The sequence below is a fragment of the Nicotiana tabacum genome, chromosome 2 (assembly GCF_000715075.1).
Source record: "Nicotiana tabacum cultivar K326 chromosome 2, ASM71507v2, whole genome shotgun sequence".
NCBI lineage: Eukaryota > Viridiplantae > Streptophyta > Magnoliopsida > Solanales > Solanaceae > Nicotiana > Nicotiana tabacum.
The window spans coordinates 119,565,147-119,576,112 of NC_134081.1; the positions used below are offsets into that span (position 1 = coordinate 119,565,147).

Consider the following 10,966-nt stretch of genomic DNA (forward strand, 5'->3'; position numbering starts at 1 on the left):
CCAAGAGAAAAGAAGAGGAAGCATATATCCAGATTACAAGCATAATTTAATTTATCTCCAGTTGAAAACACTTACTCTTATGAAAAATATATTTTCACTTTCACTTAATCTATTTTCGCAAATCAAGAGAAGGACAATTTTCTTTTTCCCCTTGTTTTACTCTTATAATTAACTACTTACTTTCCATATCATTTCCTAGATTTTTTTGAAATGTTATCATTATTATGGGATTATAAAATACATATTTCGATTATTTTTTCTGGGAATGTTATCATTTCCTATCTTTTCTATGCCCACCCACGCAGTTATACCAGGCATTCCTATTACACATAAATAAAAGAAATTACTTGATTTTTGCTTTAAGTTCATGACTGTAAAAACGATAATTAAAATTGGTGAAGGAGAGGTATTAGGTATATACCTAAGCAACTAAGATAATCGGGCAACGCAATCCCAATTGCAGGAGTAATCTTCTGAAGTAAATTTGAGGGCATAACTCCAAATTCTGAAACAGGGCAAATACGGCTAAGTACTATATCTCCCTCTGAAAACATGGCGTCCTTAGATTGAATTACCTTCCCCATTCCAAATGCTCTTATCACCTGCAATTTTTCATTTTATTAATTAATATCAGCATACTTTAACTGAATTAAAGTTTGTTAATTGTAAACAGGATACTTATATTTCTTTTTCAATATTAAAGTTACTCTTATCCTTTGAAGCGTGTACTAGTTACCCTCTCAGCTTCATTTTATATGATATGCATTTATAGCCATCGAAATATCATGGCATATTTAAGACTATAAGTTTTGAGGCTATCTTTGATACTCTGTCATTGTTTAATTTTCACATAATACCCTCATTGACATGCAAATATTGCCACTGAAATGTCCTGGCATATTTAAGATTATAAGTTTTGATGGTACTTTTGATACTTCCTTTGCATCTCTTCAAATTACCATTTATCTCTCCTCAAAAAATTAAATCATTTATTGAAGCAAGAATTAGAGTTGAAAGCAAAAACTACGGTTATATGTAAAGCATCATATTTTTTGGACAAAATTGATTTGGTTGAAATAACACTTACTTTTGATCGGAGCTAACGGAGTACATAAGAGAGAGGACTTGGAATGTCACTTGTCCATCTGGAATGGAATCCTCTCTCAACGATAAACTCACAGTACGTTGCTTAAGATGCTCAGAATTGGGAATACCCGTTGGTGCATAACTAGCAACATACCACTCTCTATTCTCCACCTCCGTCGATGCAGCAGCCATTCTACGTGTTACTGTGTGTGTATGTGCACGCATAATTGTAATTTGTGTGAAGAAGAGATTTTAAGATGATATATGCACCGAGGAAAAGGCGTAATAAATTGAATTTTGGTGGATATTTAAGCGTCCCCAGATGTATAGTGGTGGTCCTTGACACCTTGTGCTGTAGTTTTCCTAGTCTAAATTAGAGGTGTGATATGTGGTGGAGAAAAAATTGGATAGTTTGCTTTTGTTCCATGAATGCACATTTTTTTACTGTTCTTCTTCCTTTTTTTTTTTTTTTTTTTTTATACAAACCATAAATATTCGAATAATGCTATAGACAAGTTACGCAGAGATAGACAATCTAAGGATTAGTAGCGTATGGCTTAGTAATGGAGATTATAATATAGTGATTAGTAATGTAGGATTAATGATGCGAAGATTTTTTTTTTAATTGCTTTCTTGTTGAATATTATTAAGGAAAAAAAAATTCTAAAGAGTATGAGGGCAATTTTATCAATTTTATTTTAATTCATGTATTGCTAATATTTACTTTCTTATTCCATATTTTATCTCGTATAAAATAATATATAGATTCTAACATCTTTTACACATAAGAGATCTAAAAAAAACTATTTTTTTAATTTCAACATTGTAAAAAGCCATGAATAACCAATTCCTCTATTATTTATGTGGAAAAGAAAACAAATAACCAAATAATGTAGTATTAGTTAGTAACAAATTGTATGTGGTGATTAAATGCTTATTTCACCAACCAAACGGCCTCTAATTGATATCTCCATATGTAGATATGCTTCGACATTTTTTTTTAAAATCAAAGCTCCCCATGGGGGAATATATTGATAAGTCAAAAGGAACATAGAAGGGGTATAAGCCTAACCTCTCAAAACAAAGCTGGGATGGACAGAGTCCATCCTTACAATTTGATCTATCTACAAAGGAACAAGCAAAAATCACCTAGATCAAAGTTGAAGGTACTCTTCCTCAACTTGATTCTAAAATTTGGCCTCCCTATCTCATCATTCTTCAGTGAGGATATTATCTGCCTTGGTAGACTTATAGCCTCAGTAAAGAATATATTTTTCCTATCCAATACAGCTAAGTTAGCAAGGAGGTCAGCTGGGATGTTGCCTTCTCTGAAAGTGTGAACAAATTGAAAATGTCCAACTAGGTTCATAGCTTGAATCTCTGAGATTTCATCCTTGATATGCCAAGAAGTGGTGATATTTCCTTTAATTATCTGAATCACAAGGAAAGAGTCTGACTCTATTGTTACCATGTTGAAACCATGATCTAAATACCATCTCAAACCAGTTTTGATTGCTTGACCTTGAGCAGAGTTGTTCGAACAACAACCAAGATACACAGTGAATGCCATAATCATATGACCAAGATGATTCCTCAGGATCCCTCCACCTCGTGCGTTACCAGGGTTCCCTTTGCTACACCCATTGACATTTAATTTGAGATCCCCTATTGCAGGTTTTTTTCAGCTCACAGGTATAATATTTAATTGGGGCTTGATTCTATCTACCATATGCGATATCTTTGGGAATAGAGATACAAAGATAGAGAGGAAAATTGAGTAGAAAGCAGCAACTGCATCATGGTGGTAATCTGATGAATGACTCGGGCAATAGAGCCTCTAATACCTTCATATTTATAAGTACATCTATATTTTCAGATTTCCCAACAGATAACAGAAGGGAGGCATTACAATATCATTTCATGTACTTTTTTCTGTTTGATGAGCCACCATTTGATGAATTTATCCCTGATGCCTCGAGTAGAACAAGTAGACAAACCACACACATCTTCGAAGTATTTCCAAACTTTGATAGCAACATTCCCCTCATAGAATAAATGATTAGTAGTTTCAATGTTGCAAATGGCGCAACAATAACATCTTGATGGCCCATGTACATTAAATCTGGTAAGAGAATCATCAGTAACAAGTTTACCATTAAGTAATCTTAGTACATGGAAGGAGACTTTGAATGGTAGTTTACAGTGCCATATCTTAGAAAGAGTAAGGGAAGTACCTCTTGATTTTCTAAATGTTTCCCAAGCTGATTTACTAGTGAAAGATCCAGAAGGATTAGCAAGCCAGATAGGCCGATAATTCTCTTCTGGTGAAATCTTAATGGACTGAATATGAGATACCAGATGAGAGGGGAGGGTATCATGAAGTTTATCCAGCATCCATTGGTTGTGAGAGATAAAATCAGCCATTTTTGTTTTTTTGGACTTGTTTTCATGTTGGATTAGCTTAGCAAGAGCACCTTTGTTAGTCCAGTTATCCCACCAAAATGAGAGGTTACCTTTCCCTACTTTCCACTAAATATGATCTTCACAATCCTCCTTGATGTCCATTAGCCTTCTCTAAATGTGTGACTGAGAATAGCTTTTTTTCCTAGCAACCGGATGATATCTTTTGCAATATTTAGCTTCCAAGAAGAGGGTGAGAAGAGATTTTTGAGTCCTGAAGTTCCACCATGATTTAGCAGCAAACGAAATGTAGATGTCATGCGATGACCTAAAACCTACCCCTCCCTCCACCTTAGGATAACATAAATTTTTCCAGAAAACCAATGATAGATCCTCTTGCACTCTGATGTGCACCAAAAAAAACTAGCAAGAGATTTTTCAATATAATCAAGGGTACTTTTTGGTGGATACACAATATATATGATATGTAAAGAGAGAGAATGCAATAGAGACCTAATAAGGACTGCTCTAACCCCAATGGAAAGAATCTTCCCTTTCCATCCCTGAGTTCTATTTGCTATTTTAGCCACCATATTTTCAAAATAGCATTTTTTTTTGGACACCCCAAATAAGTAAAAGGGAAGTGGGAAGTGGGAATGGGAAAAACTAGTGATAGCTTTGATGTCCTCAATTACAAGGGGTGGAGTATTAGAAGATACCATGAAAGCAGATTTCCTTTTGTTCACCATTTGGCCTGAGATTTGTTTATATTTCTCCAACTTGTTTATCATCATGGCAATGGAAAGCAAGTCATCAGAGGAGAAGAGGATGGTGTCATCAGCATATGTAAGATGAGTGATTAAGGGGCTTTCATTATCCATAGAGAAAGGGATGAAGTTATCATGTATCAATTGATCCATCATGTAGGATAGTAATTCAGCACCAATGACAAAAAGAGAGGGAGATAGTGGACCCCCTGCTTCAAACCTCTGGATGATTTAAAAAACCCATGTCTCACTCCATTGATATTAATGGAATACCAATTGTCTAGCCACCATATCAATCCAAAATTCAAAAACTCCTAATTGCCTCATAATCTGGCAAAGATAATCCAAGGCAACTCTGTCAAAGGCCTTTGCCATATCCAGTTTGAATACAACATTACCATTTATATTGGACCTATTCAAGTTGTGGACAAGTTCTTGAGTGAGTATGCCATTAACAGAAATAGCTCTTCCCATAAGGAATCCAGTTTGACTAGGAGAAATAATCCTATTCATAAGAGGGGCTAACATATTATTAAGCAACTTTGAGATAATTTTGGAAGTAAAGTTTCTTAGACTAATAGGCCTAAAATCAGTGAATTGCCGAGGACTATCAATTTTAGGAATAAGGACACGGCATGTATGAGTGAAGGACCTAGGAAGTTCAGTTCCAGAGAAGAAGTCCAAAATCACATCATAGAGATCATTAGTAATTATATCCCAACAGTGTTGAAAGAATTTCCCAGAAATACTATCAGGACCAGGTAAGCTACTACCGTTGATAGAGAATACCACTTGTTCCAGCTCTTCCATGGGGGGGGGGGGGGGTCTAACAACAAGTTATCTTCTTTGTTGACCAATGTTGGAAGCCCCCTTAGGATTGAAAAATCTCTGCAAGTAATTTCTTGTGTGAATTATTTCTCAAAAAGCTGACAGCTTCAGTAGCAATATCATCACTGTTCTCAAGCCATGTGCCATCCTACTTCTTAACTCTTGTCAGTTGCAATTTTTTCCTCTTAGAAATGATTACAGAGTGAAAGAACCTTGTGTTATTATCTCCATCAGTAAACCACTTCAAGCCAACTTTTTGTCTCCAGAAAGATTCTTCATTTTTAATATGCCTAATCAATTGAGCATTCACATTGTTGTACTCCATTCTATTGCTTTCTGAGTTATCATTCAAGCATCTCTCCTCTAGAGTCTCAAGCATGTTATGCAATTCTTTGGTCTTATCAAATATATTGCCAATAGAGTTTTTAGGCCAGAAGGAAAGACTCTTACAAATATTTTTAAGTTTTAGGTGAAATCTCCACATATAACCACCTTGTACCTGCAATTGCCATGCTTGTTCCACGACTTGCATGAAGCCCTCTTATTCAGTCCAGAAGTCTAGAAATCTAAAGTACTTCTTAGGTTCCCATCGAGGATTATATGTGAAGATCAGTAGGGAATCATGGTCAGAACCAATTCTAACCAAATGAGTGACAGAAGTATCTGCAAATCTTTGCAACCATTCAGAATTAACAAGTACCCTATCTAATCTTGCCCATATCCTCCTACCAGGAGCCCATCCATTACACCAAGTAAAGGGATTGCCAGAGTAGCCGATATCTATTAACTCACTGCCAACAATACAATTGATGAAGGGTAAGCTTTTGGACATGTTGTGATCATTACCTCCCTTTTTTTTCCTAGGGATCAGTGATAGAGTTAAAATCCCAGGCCACCATCCATGGAGAGCTAATTCCCTCAAAAACTATTTTGATACTATCCCACAATGTCTCACTGAGATGAGCTTTGCAGTTAGCATACACCAAAGTCATAAATAGAGTCTCCCCATTGTTATCAATTGAACAATTGATAAGTTGAGGGAAATCTTCAATCACAGTACAATTAATAGAATTATTGCCAAAAAAACAGATCTTGTTGCTACAGTTTGCATATGCAAAATCAAACCCAAGTTTTCTCTTGAACTTCTCCAATTTAGTTCTACCACTGAAAGGTTCCATAATAGTTATTAATACAAGGTTGTGAGTTCTTTTAAGCTGCTTAAGTCTATCAAAGGTACCTTAAGAAGTGATTCCTCTAATATTCCAAATAAGAGACTTAATCATTAAAAGGATGTGGATTGATCATCTTTGTCCTGTGAAAATTTTACAGTAGGAATACCTTTACCTCTTTTGTTTGCTCTGCCACCTCTGCTTGAGAGTCCACATGTTGTTGATGAGAACCTACCTTTGATTATTTCATGTCCCCGGGGTGAAAGGTGATGTTGGCCAATCACTTCCTCAAAGGCTTGATCAACTTCTTGTGGTGGTGGTGGTGAATGATGTGAGAAAATTTCTAACAATTTGTTAGCATGATCATCAATGGTAACTGATTGAGCATCATCACTATCAGACTGGTGTTCATTTCAAAGTCATCTTCAGAGTCATTAAAAACCTGACTATATTCTGCAGTTTCTAATTCTTTCCCTAAAGCTTCAAATTCAGAGTCAACATCATTTAGCATACCCTAGTCTGATTCATCACTGCTATATGAAAGAGCATTCCTAGATGGCTTATGATTATTTAAGTTGTGTTCAGGTGGGAGGTTTTCAAGAGGGGGAGGGTCTGGTGGCTCTTGAGGGGTGGCATTTGCATAAGCCTTAGCTGACTGAATTACTTGAGAGCTTATTTGCTGGGAAGGGATAATTTGTGCCAGTTTTGGCACTTTAGGTTCTGTAGCTGATAAATGTTGTTTTGGGACTATTGAGATAGAAGGGATGTCAGTGATAATTTGGGGGTTTTGGCTTGGATATGTTATCGGGAACAATCTGAGAGGTTTTACTAGTGGAACGTTGATAAGTAGCTTGAGGATAGGGATTTATTCTTTGATGTGTGTTTGGTTTTGATTTGGTTCTAACTTGGTTGAAATTTGTTGTTTGAGTAGTTGGTTATTTTGAGTTATTATGGTGTATGGTATTGGTGATTTGCTTGCTCCGGTTAACTTGCCATTGCACTTTTTTCTTAGCTCCAATCTTTTGCTTTGGTACCTGTTGAGGTTGTGCTGCCTGCTCAATTGATTTGTTCTCGTTCAGAACCTACTGCTGATTGTTTTGTATACCATGATCTCTCGGTTGTTGAGCTGGTTGGTCATCCTTATGTGATTGGGTGTTGTTTCGTGTATCTATGACTTCCTGGTGAGATTGTTGTGGTAACACATTCAGGTTATTACTCCCATTCGTGTGTTGGTTACCTTTCTTGTTTCCTTTTTGAACTTTCCATTGATCAGTATTCTCCTCATTATTGGCTGTGACTTGGGCTTGTATTTCTTCCTCTCTTTTCTTATTTCTACAGGAGAGTATATCACGTCCTTGCATACAACAATATTGACAGTATGAGGGAGCACCTTCATATTCAATATCAAGCCAATAACCATCCTCCTCATTACTATCTAACCTCTTAAACCCCAGCCGGATTTGATCCTTACTAGGTTTCAAGAGATCAATTTCAACTTTAATCTTGGCCGCATTACCTCTAGATTTAGAGTAGGTGGCCATGTTAGGAGCCATAGGAGTACCAACTGAACTAACCATTCTTGATAAAATGTCCCACCTAAAAGATGTCAGGGGAGTTGATGAATGAGAATCCATACCGGAGCAATTGTAGTCTCACATTCGGGGGCAAAGTCGGGGGTCCGTCTAATAATCTTCATTATGTATGGACCAAGAGTGATGAACGATTTAAAGTAGATAAGATAAAAATTCATTTCATTGGACAAGTCAATATAAACATGATTTGTATCATAAAAGGCTATTTTGACAGTACCTTTAAGCGGAATATGATTGATGAATAACCTCCTTACTTCCTCCATGTTAGGTTTGCCTCTAGTAAACTTCCCAACAATTGTGAACCTGCAATCTTCAGCCAGAGTAACAAAAAAGTCTTATGCAGAGAATTAGACCGCGGGTTTGCCTATATGAGTACCATGAGTAATTTCAACATGCTGCTTAGCACTTGATCTATTTGCGAGAGAAGTGGAGACAGTAGCTGCAAAGGACGGCTTGGACACTGGAATGGGTGGTCGAGGTTGATTTTTGGAATTATTATTCGAGTTAGAGGAAGGACTGTTATTTTTCGTGTTCCGATTTGCATTCTGTTGAATATTGGATTGGGGATTTTGGATGCTATTATTGGTTCGGTTGTGACGAGGTGAGGGTCAAAATTAGAAGAAACCTTCAGTGGTGGTGGGAGAAAATTACTCTTCTGGGTATTGGGTATTACTTGTTTGTGTTGGATAATAGGGTTTTCATATCGGGGGTTTGATAGTGTTTGAGTGCTTGTGCCATCCAAATGAATCACATCTTCAAGGGATGGATGTGAAGTATGTGTTTTTTGTTGGGAAGATGTTGATTGCAAAGTGGGTTTTGTTTGGACGAGTGGGTGGCAGTTGATGTTGGTAAATTCTGATTGTGAGGTGTCGATTGGTGATTGCTAGTTTGGGTTGGTGGATCGGGTGGGGCTGGTGGAGGTAGTTGTGGGACCTCTAGTGGTCCAGGTGGATTGGTTGAAATTATAGAGAGAAGGCAGAGAGAGTTTGGTTCGAGAGAGAAAGATTGCTTCGACGTTGATTAATGCAATTTGTTAATTGCTAAGAAGCCGTGCGGAGCAAGGATTTTGCCCAACCGGTCGTTTAGTTTTGGCTGTGTGCTTGATTTCCAAGGATAAAGGACTCTTTATGTCCAATGCCATATACTCCATAAAATTCCAAAAGACGCATACAAGACATAAGTATATATACGTATTATATATTTATGTTTTTTTAGTAAATAAACCATCATAACCATGTTAGAGACTACTAGTATTATTTTCATACTCACGCGTTAAGGACTAGAGCCCATTTGGATTGGCTTAAAAGAAGTGGCTTTTCAGCAGAAATAGTTTTTAAGCAAAAAAGCAATAAGTTGGGGTTGCTCAACTTATTGCAACCACAACTTATTGCTTTTGGCTTGTTTTAAACAGTTTTTAACTTATTTTAAGCACTTTTAACTTTGTCAAATAGTGAAAAAAATTAAAAAGAGCCTAAAACATGATTTGACCAATTTAAAAGTCAATCCAAACACCCTCTATTTATGATTTTATTAGTTGGAATCCATGTATTTACTATATCATTATATAGTATGTAATTTATATTTATAAAATTATTGATAAAATATTTTAAATTTTAATATTTTTTTTTAAAATTTGGTAGAGATAAGATTGAATGAGTTAATAGGATAAAACTATTCTATCACTAAATTAAATAATATATTTATTTTTTCATCAGTTCTATTCTTCTTTCTTTCCTTTTTCATTTTTTTTACTATTTTACTTTCTAATTTCAACTCAGATTCTCTAAATTAACTATTCTTTTTATCACATTTGATTGATCCATACATCAAAAAGCAATTTCGTTTGTGTCTCATTTTTTTAAACTAAGAAATTCCCGAGACAAGTATTGTAAGGTTCAAAACACAATGGATAATAGGCTCAATCATTTTACCATTTTTACTTAATGCTATATTTTTATATAGAGTAGAGTTCAATACCATATGACGTGTGCCTAACCCACACATTATATGTTGCTCAGTCACCACTAGATCAAAGCCATGTAGATTTTTTTGTCTCAATATTATATGAATTTTATGAAAGAAATTTTAGGGTCTTTTAATATATTTTAGTTTTAAGCCATCACTTCCGTTGAGCCGCCCTGATTAATGGCCAACAATTATTATAGATCACTACCCCATAAACGTGTTGTTCAACCAGCTTATTTCATATTTGGCAATTAAATAACACATTCACTAATTGTTGTCTTATCTTAATTGAGACCCTATAAAATTTGATTGAGAATGTCCGGGGTAGACAAGTGCACTACTAAAAAATCAGGTTTTAGCAACGGATAAATTCTGTAGCTAAACAAAAAAATCCATCGCTAATCTCATTTAGCGACGGATTATCAAGAAATTTTGCTAGCCATGAGCGTTTTAGCGACAGATTAGAGACGACGTTCGTAGCTAATTTCAGTATTTTTTTTTTGTAGTGGTGGTTCAAGTAGGAGACTAGTAAAGTTTTGATTTAGTGTAACGACCCGACCGGTCGTTTCGAGAGTTATAGCCCCATTTTCCCTATTTTTTTGCTTCCTTCTGTGCTTTTCAGCTATATTATGATATATCGGGTTAGTTGGTTCGGGTCCGGAGTGGTTTCGGAGTGGATTGAGACACTTAGTCTCTAAAGTAGAAGCTTAAGTGGAAAAAGTCAACCGAACGTCGACTTATATGTAAATGACCTCGGATTTAAATTTTGACGGTTCCGTTAGTTCCGTTAGGTAATTTTGGACTTAGGAGCGCATCCGGAATGTGATTTGGAGGTCCGTAGTAGAAGTAGGCTTGAATTGGCGAAAGTTAGAAAATTTGGCGATTTCGGTCGGAAGTGAAAAATTTGATATCGGGATGGATTTCCGGAAGTTGGAGTAGGTTCATGGTGTCATTTGTGACGTGTATGTAAAATTTGAGGTCATTCGGATGTGGTTTGGTTGGTTTCAGCATCGGTTGTCGAATTTGGAAGTTTAGAAGTTCTTAGGCATGAATCTGAAGGTAATTTGGTGTTTTGATGTTGTTTTGAGTTATTCGAAGGCTCGACTAAGTTTGTATGTTGTTATATGACTTGTTGGTACGGTTGGTTGAGGTCCCGGGG

General features: G+C 36.1%; 1 long non-coding RNA gene across 4 annotated transcripts; it reads right to left on the reverse strand.

Moving 5' to 3' along the window:
• Positions 1–3: 3 nt before the first annotated feature.
• Positions 4–8,839, reverse strand: LOC142173278 (uncharacterized). 4 transcript variants are annotated; one of them, XR_012702903.1, is made up of 4 exons: positions 8,060–8,839; positions 6,426–7,940; positions 422–602; positions 4–320 (listed from the first exon to the last, which is right to left on the reverse strand). It is a non-coding gene; the product is annotated as an uncharacterized LOC142173278 (long non-coding RNA). The 4 variants fall into 4 exon arrangements; XR_012702904.1 differs by having other exon boundaries at positions 6,426–7,846; positions 8,060–8,837; XR_012702902.1 differs by having other exon boundaries at positions 6,426–8,816.
• Positions 8,840–10,966: the final 2,127 nt, after the last annotated feature.